Source organism: Pelobates fuscus, chromosome 13 (assembly GCF_036172605.1).
Source record: "Pelobates fuscus isolate aPelFus1 chromosome 13, aPelFus1.pri, whole genome shotgun sequence".
Taxonomy (NCBI): domain Eukaryota; kingdom Metazoa; phylum Chordata; class Amphibia; order Anura; family Pelobatidae; genus Pelobates; species Pelobates fuscus.
The window spans coordinates 32,470,904-32,483,297 of NC_086329.1; positions in this window are offsets into that span (position 1 = coordinate 32,470,904).

A 12,394-nucleotide genomic window follows, 5' to 3' on the forward strand; every position below is an offset into this window, starting at 1 on the left:
CTTGAAACACTCTGCATGGGCCTAGTGCTTACTGCACTGCGTGACTGCATCTAATGATGCGCTCGCGATATGGTGCCCAGGGATAGCTCACTGCTGTCCCCTGATGCAGGACAAATAAAAGTAGGATGGGCGAACAGCATCCCAAAATCGGCACTGTCCCACCACTATCAGGCTGTTGGGGATCATGCAAAAAAGACTTAAAGAACACTTCAACGTTAGAAATAAATATATTTATTATTGTTGTTGTTGTTGTTAGAGTGTTCCTTTTTTAAATGTAGATATACCCAAACACCCGTATGCTAAAAAAGAAAACTGTTCACTCTTTCCCTGAAAATAATAAATATTTGTTTAATCCTTTTATTGCCATGTGGGCATATTTGGCAATATGTGAGGGGTGTTCAGAATTGATGTAGTAGTGGTCTGTGGATCTAGATGGGGAAAGTTCATTCTTTGAGACTTTTTACATCTTCTTTTTACATAATAATGTTTACTGGTAGCTATAGCAAAATAACAGGGAAAAAAAGGGTTACTATAGTGGGACCAGAGGAAAATGCCAAAGAACGAATAGATGTTCGTGGATACATTTCTTATTACAGTGCATAGAGATCAAATTAATGCATGGCTAATGGGACCTCTAAGTCCCTGTGACGGAAGACGTGTAGTTGCTGCGATCTTTTAGGCAGATGACCCCAAAGGATTGCAATAATCGTGAGATTTACATACACTGTAACAAACAAAAACACAAGTCTTAAATGAATGCAGGGAACATCCGAAGAAATGGTCACAGATGGAGGCTGGGAACCAGTGGTGGAACTACAGTAGAGGGCTCTGGTGGAAGAATCTTTTTTGCTTTCCCTCACTGTGGTGAAACCAACCTCGCCACTGGGCATTGGAGAAGCCTGTTTGCCCGCCTCCTGCCTGCTGACTATGGCCCCTGGGAGATTTGTCCCTTTTAAATACAGTATTTGGGCATATTGTATTTTATGTTGCTGCTGGCCCTTTAAGAACCATCTGGGGACATATTAAGACTTTGTGGAACAATGCCCCTTTAAGACTGTGTCCCTTGTCCCCCTCATATACTTTGTTTGTGCCCTTTTCCCACTTGTTTCAGTAAATGGGGCTTACTGAACAAGTACCACACAGGCGGACCACCCAGAAGTGGAAGTGTGCAGGCAATTTACTTCCCAGGCTGGGAGCCTGCTGTAGGTAAATTGCCGACCGCTTTTTTCATTCAAATGCGGTCATCAGTGTGTGTAGCCAAATTCATAGAACTGAAATCAGCTACACAGTTCCACGAACACCGCTGACCCTTACCTTCTCCTACACTGAATTTTCAGCTGCAGAGACTAAGTCCAGTTCGGCAATTCAAACACATGTTTGAATGGAACTTAGTCATTTTTTCAGTGAGAAATAGACCGACCGCACAGCCCAAATCTATGGAACTGTTTTGGGCATGAAAATGTGCTTGCGGTCGGTCATAAAAGGACTTCCAGCTAACTTTTTAACCCCTGGATGGAGTTGGCTATGTTTATAATTAAAGTGTGCTGAATAATAATAATATTTATGAAGATTGAATGTATATTTTTAAAGTTATAGTACACGTGTAAAAACTGTATTTCTCTGCCTGTGATAATTACATTAACCCATTGTGTAAGGTAATTGTATCACAGACAGGGGGGAGGATTTTGTGTGAGAGCGTCTGTGGGTATTGTACGTATTGATTGGTTGTTCTGTAAAACCCTGTGGGCAGTACTATGGTTGTAGAATGTGCATAAAAGCAGAGTGTTTGAATAAAAGTTCTACTTCACCCTCAATTTGGAGTGCCGTCTCTTATTGGGGGAATCTGCTACAAGGGATTGCTATGCTAGTTATACTCCCTTGCTATATCACTACTAAGCTCTTGTAAGAGCTTGTTCCTGCCTTGCTCGCTGAAGGAGTCTACGGTGGCTATGGTGTCGGTTGGAGTGCTGAGAGCCCTCAGGAAGCACTAGGAGCATCCTACAACGGAGGTACCCAGTTGGGGTGCCGGGTGATCCGTTACAATCACCATCTGTTGCACAATTCCCACAATGCTTTGCCAGCTGGAGATCTACCATTTGCCCATCCTTGCTTGGTTGTATTTAGCACAGAGTAGTGTGTGTGTGTGTGTGTGTGTATGTGTTCGAATGTAAGCATGTTTGTGTGTGTGTGTGTAAACCTACTGTTGCCATTTGAAATCAGTGGTTTACCTGTGTGTAGTGTTTGCCTTTTGAATGTAGGGGTGTGTCTGTATGTAATGTTGGAGTTTGAATGTTGAGATGTAAGCACGTATACATTGCCACAGACACACACACACACACACACCACCCCCCCTACCCCCCCCCCTTCTACTAGGTCAGTTACCTGGGGACGTCAAAGGAAAACCTGCAGCTATAATGTAGTCTAGGGTTGTCTGGGTGAGTGGACTGCCCAGACCTTGTAACTAATTGTAAGATTCAGGATGGCAGTCAGGCGCTAGCAGCACAGCCATTACTCACACAGTGCTGCACTGCCTTCTGGCCGGCGCCTGGCTGCACTTGTTCCCATTTTATTAGGTGGTGTGCGGGCGCAGCGTCTGTGCGCCCCCTACCATGTGCATGGAGACATGTGGGAGGCAGGAAGTTGGGCAGGGCGGCGGCAGAGAGTGTCCTTCCCATCAGGCTTTGCCGGGTGTGCGTTTCACTCGCTCCCGCCCCTTGCCCTCCTTTCTTACCTTATGTAGGGAGGAGGGATCCTTGTTGCCTGGTGGTCTAGTGAAGAGTGAATTCTAGCTTGTGGGGCTAGAGTTCACTCTCGCGAGATCTGAGCATTGCCATGGCAATGCTCAGATCTCGCGAGAGGAACCCAGCGGAGCTGCTGGCTAGAGCTCCCCGGGTCCTCTCCTGCCTCCCTCCATGCTGCTGTGGGTGGGGAGATAGATCTTTGATCTCCCCACCAGCCCGTGGAGGCTTAGAGCGGAGCTGCCCCTGCTGGTCTCAATCCATAGGCATGCCGTGGGGATTAGGGTGTGCCCTAATTTTTTTGAAAAAAAATTCTCTACACAAAAATGACCATAACACCCATGCAGGGCCGGTGCAAGGATTTTTGGGTATACAAGCGTAGAAGATTTTGGAGCCCCCACCGAAAAGCATCTTCACCTGTGTGCGTCTTAACCCACCTTTTGTTTCTTATTCCCTTTTTTTAAATGTCTTATCCCCTATTTTTCCCCATTGAGTGTCTTACACCCCCCTTGTGTATCTTACTCCCCCCAGCCTCTGTGTCTCCTTCACTCCCAGACCCTTTGTGTCTTTTACTCTTACCAGCTCCTTCGTGTGTTTCTCTTTTACCAACGGCCAGTCTATCTCCCTCCAGCCCCTCTGTGTCTTTTTTTCCTCTTCTCCAGCCCCTCTTTGTCTCTTTCACCCCCAACTCCTTTATATTTCAACTCACAGGCTCTTCTGTGTAGCGCTTTAATACCCAGCCCCTCTGTGGACTTTCTCACCCCAGGCCAATCTGTATTTTTTTCTCCCCCCCCTCATGTCCCTCTGTGTGTCTTTCTCCCCACTCAGGCCCCCCTGTGTGCCGTGCCACTTTTCCCTCCATGTCCCTTAGTGCTCCTTTCTCCTCCCTTCCCTGTTCCTTAGTGGACCTCTCCCCTCGATGTCCTTTAGTGCTCCTCTCCCCTCCCTCCCCTGTTCCTTTAGTGCTCCTCTCCCCTCCCTCCGCTGTTCCTTTAGTGCTCCTCTCCCCTCCCTCCGCTGTTCCTTTAGTGCTCCTCTCCCCTCCCTCCCCTGTTCCTTAGTGCTCCTCTCCCCTCCCTCCGCTGTTCCTTAGTGCTCCCCTCCCCTCCCTCCAGTCCCTTAGTGTGTCCCCCCCGCCTTCCCAGTCCCTTAGTGTTACTCTCCCCTCCCTCCCCTGTCCCTTATAGTTCATCTTTCCTCCCCTTACCGGTCTCTTAGTGCCCCCATCCCCCTTAATGTCCCTCCCACCCCACCCCATCGTGTTCATCTTTCCTCCCCTCCCCTGTACCTTAGTGCCCATCGCATTCTCCCCCCCCCCTCCCCTGTCCCATAGCATTCTTCCCCCCCTCCCCTGTCCCATAGCATTCTTCCCCCCCTCCCCTGTCCCATAGCATTCTTCCCCCCCTCCCCTGTCCCATAGCATTCTTCCCCCCCTCCCCTGTCCCATAGCATTCTTCCCCCCCTCCCCTGTCCCATAGCATTCTTCCCCCCCTCCCCTGTCCCATAGCATTCTTCCCCCCCTCCCCTGTCCCATAGCATTCTTCCCCCCCTCCCCTGTCCCATAGCATTCTCCCCCCCTCCCCTGTCCCATAGCATTCTCCCCCCTCCCCTGTCCCATAGCATTCTCCCCCCTCCCCTGTCCCATAGCATTCTTCCCCCCTCCCCTGTCCCATAGCATTCTTCCCCCCCTCCCCTGTCACATAGCCTTCTTCCCCCCCTCCCCTGTCACATAGCCTTCTTCCCCTCCCCCGTCCCATAGCATTCTCCCCCTCCCCTGTCCCATAGCATTCTCCCCCTCCCCCGTCCCATAGCATTCTCCCCCTCCCCCGTCCCATAGCATTCTCCCCCTCCCCCGTCCCATAGCATTCTCCCCCTCCCCTGTCCCATAGCATTCTCCCCCTCCCCTGTCCCATAGCATTCTCCCCCTCCCCTGTCCCATAGCATTCTCCCCCTCCCCTGTCCCATAGCATTCTCCCCCTCCCCTGTCCCATAGCATTCTCCCCCTCCCCTGTCCCATAGCATTCTTTCCTCCCCCTCCCCTGTCCCATAGCATTCTTTCCACCCCTCCCCTGTCCCATAGCATTCTTTCCACCCCCTCCCCTGTCCCATAGCATTTTTCCACCCCCTCCCCTGTCCCATAGCATTCTTCCCCACCCTCCCCTGTCACATAGCATTCTTCCCCACCCTCCCCTGTCACATACCATTCCCCCCCTCCCCTGTCACATACCATTCTCCCCCTCCCTGTCCCATACCATTCTCCCTCTCCCCGTCCCATAGCATTCTCCCCCTCCCCCGTCCCATAGCATTCTCCCACTCCCCCGTCCCATAGCATTCTCCCACTCCCCCGTCCCATAGCATTCTCCCACTCCCCCGTCCCATAGCATTCTCCCCCTCCCCCGTCCCATACCATTCTCCCCCTCCCCTGTCCAATAGCATTCTTTCCACCCCTCTCCCCCTCCCCCGTCCTATAGCATTCTCCCCCTCCCCTGTCCAATAGCATTCTCCCCCTCCCCTGTCCAATAGCATTCTTGCCACCCCTCTCCCGTGTCCCATAGCATTCTTTCCACCCCTGTCCCATAGCATTCTTTCCACCCCCTCCCTTGTCCCATAGCATTCTTTCCACCCCCTCCCCTGTCCCATAGCATTCTTTCCACCCCCTCCCCTGTCCCATAGCATTCTTTCCACCCCCTCCCCTGTCCCATAGCATTCTTTCCACCCCCTCCCCTGTCCCATAGCATTCTTTCCACCCCCTCCCCTGTCCCATAGCATTCTTTCCACCCCCTCCCCTGTCCCATAGCATTCTTTCCACCCCCTCCCCTGTCCCATAGCATTCTTTCCACCCCCTCCCCTGTCCCATAGCATTCTTTCCACCCCCTCCCCTGTCCCATAGCATTCTTTCCACCCCCTCCCCTGTCCCATAGCATTCTTCCCCCCCTCCCCTGTCCCATAGCATTCTCCCCCCCCCTCCCCTGTCCCATAGCATTCTTTCCACCCCCTCCCCTGTCCCATAGCATTCTTCCCCCCCTCCCCTGTCACATAGCATTCTTCCCCACCCTCCCCTGTCACATACCATTCCCCCCCTCCCCTGTCACATACCATTCTCCCCCTCCCTGTCCCATACCATTCTCCCTCTCCCCGTCCCATAGCATTCTCCCCCTCCCCCGTCCCATAGCATTCTCCCACTCCCCCGTCCCATAGCATTCTCCCACTCCCCCGTCCCATAGCATTCTCCCACTCCCCCGTCCCATAGCATTCTCCCCCTCCCCCGTCCCATACCATTCTCCCCCTCCCCTGTCCAATAGCATTCTTTCCACCCCTCTCCCCCTCCCCCGTCCTATAGCATTCTCCCCCTCCCCTGTCCAATAGCATTCTCCCCCTCCCCTGTCCAATAGCATTCTTGCCACCCCTCTCCCGTGTCCCATAGCATTCTTTCCACCCCTGTCCCATAGCATTCTTTCCACCCCCTCCCTTGTCCCATAGCATTCTTTCCACCCCCTCCCCTGTCCCATAGCATTCTTTCCACCCCCTCCCCTGTCCCATAGCATTCTTTCCACCCCCTCCCCTGTCCCATAGCATTCTTTCCACCCCCTCCCCTGTCCCATAGCATTCTTTCCACCCCCTCCCCTGTCCCATAGCATTCTTTCCACCCCCTCCCCTGTCCCATAGCATTCTTTCCACCCCCTCCCCTGTCCCATAGCATTCTTTCCACCCCTCCCCTGTCCCATAGCATTCTTTCCACCCCCTCCCTTGTCCCATAGCATTCTTTCCACCCCTCCCCTGTCCCATAGCATTCTTTCCACCCCCTCCCATGTCCCATAGCATTCTTTCCACCCCTCCCCTGTCCCATAGCATTCTTTTCACCCCCTCCCTTGTCCCATAGCATTTTTTTTGCCCCCTCCCAGGTCCCATAGCATTCTTTTGTCCCCTTTCCCATAGCATTATTTTGCCCCCTTTCCCTGTCCCGTAGCATTCTTTTCCCCCTTCCCTGTCCCGTAGCATTCTTTTCCCCCTTCCCTGTCCCGTAGCATTCTTTTCCCCCTTCCCTGTCCCGTAGCATTCTTTTCCCCCTTCCCTGTCCCGTAGCGTTCTTTTCCCCCTTCCCTGTCCCGTAGCGTTCTTTTCCCCCTTCCCTGTCCCGTAGCGTTCTTTTCCCCCTTCCCTGTCCCGTAGCGTTCTTTTCCCCCTTCCCTGTCCCGTAGCGTTCTTTTCCCCCTTCCCTGTCCCGTAGCGTTCTTTTCCCCCTTCCCTGTCCCGTAGCGTTCTTTTCCCCCTTCCCTGTCCCATAGTTTTTCTTCGCCCTACCCCCATAGTTTTTCTCCCCCCCCTCCCCTCCCATAGTTTTACTCCCACTAGTGCCCCGGTGTGTCTCCTACCTTTATTGTAGCGTGGCTGAGCGGTCCGCGGTAAAGGAGCTTCAGTCTCCTGTACCTGGCCGGACTGACAGGAAGTGCTCTCTCAGTGAGGACTTCCTTTCAGTCCGGCTGGGTACAGGAAACATAAGTTTCCACCTCCTGTCGGCCACTCCAATCTAGCGCCGGCCCTGCACCCATGCATTAATATACAAGGGTAAAAAGTACTATTTCTCTCAACTGGCGGCTGAGATTGTCAGATTATGATAAGACTATCACTGACATCCTAGCTAAACCATCTCAATACTGTTGTTGTTATGGTGCTTGGAGTGTTCCTATAATGAAAAGTACAATTTGACAGCATTTTTCACAAAAGTGAGAATTGCTGGGAATTCAAAATAGATTTCGAGTGCATTTCTATTTTAAACCAAATTAGCCAAATTGTACAAATAACAAAATCTCCAATTCAGCTGTGTTTGCAGTTTGGCTTATTTTTACTTGAATCCAAAATTAATTTAAAATTCCTGACAATTCTATGTGATGTCATGACCTAGCTGGATCATATGGGGTTGGGCATTGTGATGTCACACCATGGGTGGAGCGAATGGGGCAGCAAAATCCTTGCACCAGCCCTGCTGCCACACATACAGATACACTGACACATGCAGATACAGGCACACAGGTACATACATATACCCCCTATATCCATAATATTCTTAAACTAAGCTAAACAGTGTGCATGTGTGTGTGTGTGTGTGTATATATATATATATATATATATATATATATATATATATATATATATATATATATATATATATATATATATATTATAAAAATCTGGCTGAGTTTGATGTGTGTGGGTTTTTACTGAATCTGAATGGGATGTGTGTGAGACTGGCCGTTTGTGATGTGCATGTTTTGATGTATGGAGGAAGCTTCCACAGCCTTCCCACACATCCAAACATTTAATGAAATAAAAGATATTTCCTGGTGGTCTATTGGCGTCCCATAGTATCCATGTTGGTCTAGTAGAGGAAGTGTGTGGTCTGCACCTTGAGTAGAATGTTAACTGTGCTCTGCATCAGCCGAACGGCACTCTATGAATGAATCAAAGCGTTGCCATGGAAACCTGGTTGCATTCATTCACTGAGCGCTCGGACAATGGAGGGAGCGGATAGGCAATCTATTCACTAACCGTTTTGGAAGGAAGAGCCCCTTGCACCCTGGTAGCTCCACCAGTGTACCCTTGTCTTCAGTGGCGGAATTACCAGAGTCACAGTGGCGGAATTACCAGAGTCACAAGGGGCCCCATTGCAAAACTGTTATTTAGTATTTTGCAGATTTGGCAGTATAATAACTATTAAATTCCTGTCCAACAGTATCACGGTGAACTGAAATTCAATGCTGCTCCCCTGACCAATTACTTTGTTAAAGGAACACCCTGGGCACCATAACTACTTCATCAAAAGGTTGTGATGATGCCAAGAAGTCTCTGACGCTGGCTCACCTTAAGGGGGTTAAACCATTCTCGAATTGTTATACACCAAAATCTTTGTTCCAGCGCCAAATCCCTCTGCCCTTCTGTTTTTCCATTTTTATTTTTTTTTAAATCTCTTGCAGTCGGCTGATGCTCTCAGCCAATCATTGGCTCTCCATTCATAAAACTGCCTTGAAAAGAAATGTGCCTTTTGGAAAAAAAAAAAAATAATCGTTTTCAAGCCAGATTTTTTACAAATGGGAAGTCTGTAATCCGTGGCGCTTCTGCCAGATTCTGCAAGAGCCTTCTGGTTTTCAGAAACTGTAAGGACAGAGAGGCAGGGAGATTTGGTACTGAAACACAGTCTTTGGGCTTAAACGGTTTAACCCTTAAAGGTGAGCCAGTGCCAGGGACCTCCTGGCACCATAACAACTCCATTTCAATTAAGTTGTTATGGTGCCCAAGTTGGTCCTTTTTAAGTCTTCGTCTTGGAACGAAAGGGGCACACTACTACAGTTTACCCAGCAATGCATAGGTGCTGCTTCCATTCCTGGCCAAGGAGACTGGGCAGGGGAACAGCATGGCAGCAATGGAGCATTGATCTGGGGCTAGAGTTGCTTGAGTTTGTGTATGGCTGTTTATGCCCATGTTTACAGTCATGGGTAATAGACCGTACAACCTCTTTGAATTATATGGTTTTACATATCGGGACATAACAATCCTCTCTTCCTTAGCAGGTCTTAAAAATGTGATAAATACAAGGGGAGGCAGGGAGGCAGGGATGCACGGGGGCCTGACGGCTATGGGGACTGGACGTGTCCTCTCTGAGCTCCTCACGGACTAACCACTTTCGTCCAGTCGCCTAGGTTTTTTCCGCTATACATGGAGCAGCTTGTGACTCATTCGTGTCTGGCAGTGATTGACCAGCTCGAGGTTGCCCCCAGCGGACACTGGCGGCCGTCCGGACAGAGTTAGCAAGCCGGGCCTAGTGTGCGTGGAGTTGGGGAGTTGGGGAGAGGCAGGTGATCTCCTGGCCGGACGTGAGCTGTCCTGCAAAAACATGGAACTGCTTTGCCACTGACCGGCATCGGCTGAATGACTTACAGAAGGCATTGATTTGACTCCCAAAGCCTGACTAACCCTTAAAGGAGTGATGAACAAGGCATATTTCTTTTCCTCTACGACCTTAACTGTTCGGTCTGCTCTTGACCCTCCTATAATTTTATGGGGCCCTGTGGGGTGAAAATACATGTGTTCTTTCATTATTATTATTATTTATGTAGCGCTATCAGATTCCGTAGCGCTGTACAATGGGTGGACTAACAGACATGTAATTGTAACCAGACAAATGGACGCTCAGGAACAGAGAGGTGGAGGGCCCTGCTCAATGAGCTTACATTCTACAGGTAGTGGGGTATAGTGACACAAAGGGTAAAAGTAGGGGTCTGAAGTAGGTTGTTAGAAAAGTATTTACTGAGGGCTTAGTAGGTCATTTTCATGTGTGGTCAGCTAATCTTTCTGTCTCTACTTTTATTCTTGACCTGGCTCACACTTGTCTCCTATACTCTATCCTTTCAACAACAAAAAAGTTAAGTCTCCTCAATATTCTAAGTCGAAACAACATCATTTTATTGCAATGCACACTCGTGTCTAAATTGTACATGATTGGTTTGTTTTAGCCTGCACAGCAAAAATCAAGATTCTCCAAAAAAAGAATTGGGTAAATTCAACCTCAGATGAACAAAATGTGACATGATACACCGTGTCATGATTTATTAAACAAAAGAAAAGCTCGTAGAACCACCTTGAGCAGCAATAACTTAAAGTGATCATTTTCTGTATGACGATCAGTCTCTCACATCATTGTGGAGGAATGCTGGCCTTTTCTTTTTAATGTTGGCTTTTTCTTTTCTTTTTTTTTTATTGCATGGTCAATGAAGTACAAAAATGCAGAGATACTCCATCACAGTGATACGGGAGGGGAAAATCACAATGTCACATAACATCATCATGTCGCAAAAGAAAAATGTCTAAATTTGGACAATTGTTACATGTGTGTTGACAAATTATAAGATGATCTCGCTGTGCATTCCCGATTTGCTGCTAGGTATCACACTGGTCCTAAACCCAGCAGTACCTTCAGAGATAATCTCTTTTGAGCATATCAAATATTGTACTCCGGGATTGTAGGTGACCTCAGTTTGTTTTTCAATAACATGGTTAGATAAACAACGATAAGCGAGTCCCCAACTAAACAATAAAAAGTAATGTCGCTCTTAAGCATAACCAAAATGAGAGCTACACGCTACATACATATGTGGTAAATGGTACAGAAAGCAAAATACATAAGGCCAGCTCATAATACAGCTATTCTTACAAATAGGGACAAGAAGATTGCAGTCTAGATAGTCTGTCCCCTGGCTGTGGAGAGGGAAGTGGGTGATGGGGGGGGGGGGGGGCATCCTGACCATATGAGATCATAAGTCTCCAAGGTGCCTGTTATTTTGTGCCATTTCTTCGTATGTTCTAGTACGGTTTATTTTGTCAATAACCATTGCCAGTTCTGGTAATTTAAGTCCTATTATGGCGGACCTAAAAAGAACAGGACGGCTGGATTATGACGTGATTTGAGGAAGCCATCCAGGCGAAACACGTCATCACGTCTATGTGTGTACGACATCATCACGCTATCACGTGGTCGTACGAAGCTCTGGTTCCCGAAAGAACTCCCCACTGTGCTGACAACTTGGAAAAACCGCAAGTGCTAGCCGTGGCTTTGACAGACTGTACAACCGAGGGATATGAACCTCAACAAGTGATAAGGAGCTGTATCACTTCATGTGAACTTTTAATTTATGTGCAAATAAAGCTACCTTCGTATCCAGCTGCCATCCTGGTCATCTGCTATTATTCAGTCCAATATCTAGGACCAAAGCCAGAAAAGTTAGAGCAGACTTTTACTGCTCTCTCCTTGTGAGTTTTTCATCTATTCATTTAGTATTTCATACTATACAGTATTACACTATATATTTTTTTTCCCCATTTTGTCTTCTATGCATTATGTTCCTACATATCCCTGGGAGAATTATTGCGATACTCCAATTATAGGAGACCACGAGTAAGTTGTTAAGAGACTTACCACTTAGTGTACTTGTAAATTTGCTAATCCTTTTAATCTATTGGTTTTATATCATTGGCACTAGTGATGTACCGAACTGTTCGCGGGCGAATAGTTCCCGGCGAACATAGCGTGTTCGCGTTCGCCACGGCGGGCGAACACATTCGCGGTTTGATCCGCCCCCTATTCGTCATCATTGAGCAAACTTTGACCCTGTGCCTCACGGTCAGCAGACACATTCCAGCAAATTAGCAGCAGACCCTCCCTTCCAGACCCTCCCACCTCCTGGACAGCATCCATTTTAGATTCATTCTGAAGCTGCATTCTTAGATAGAGGAGGGAAAGTGTAGCTGCTGCTCATTAGATAGGGAAATTGATAGCTAGGCTAGGGTATTCAGTGTCCACTACAGTCCTGAAGGACTCATCTGATCTCTGCTGTAAGGACCGCACCCCAAAAAGCCCTTTTTAGGGCTAGAACATCAGTCTGCTTTATTTTATTTTTTATGTAATTGCAGTTGCCTGCCTGCCAGCTTCTGTGTCAGGCTCACAGTGGATACTGTGCCCACTTGCCCAGTGCCACCACTCATATCTGGTGTCACAATAGCTTAAGCTTGCATTTAAAAATATTTTTTTTTCCACTGTAATAGATTGAATAGCAGTTAGTTGTCTGCCAGCTTTTGTGTCAGGCTCACAGTGGATACTGTGCCCA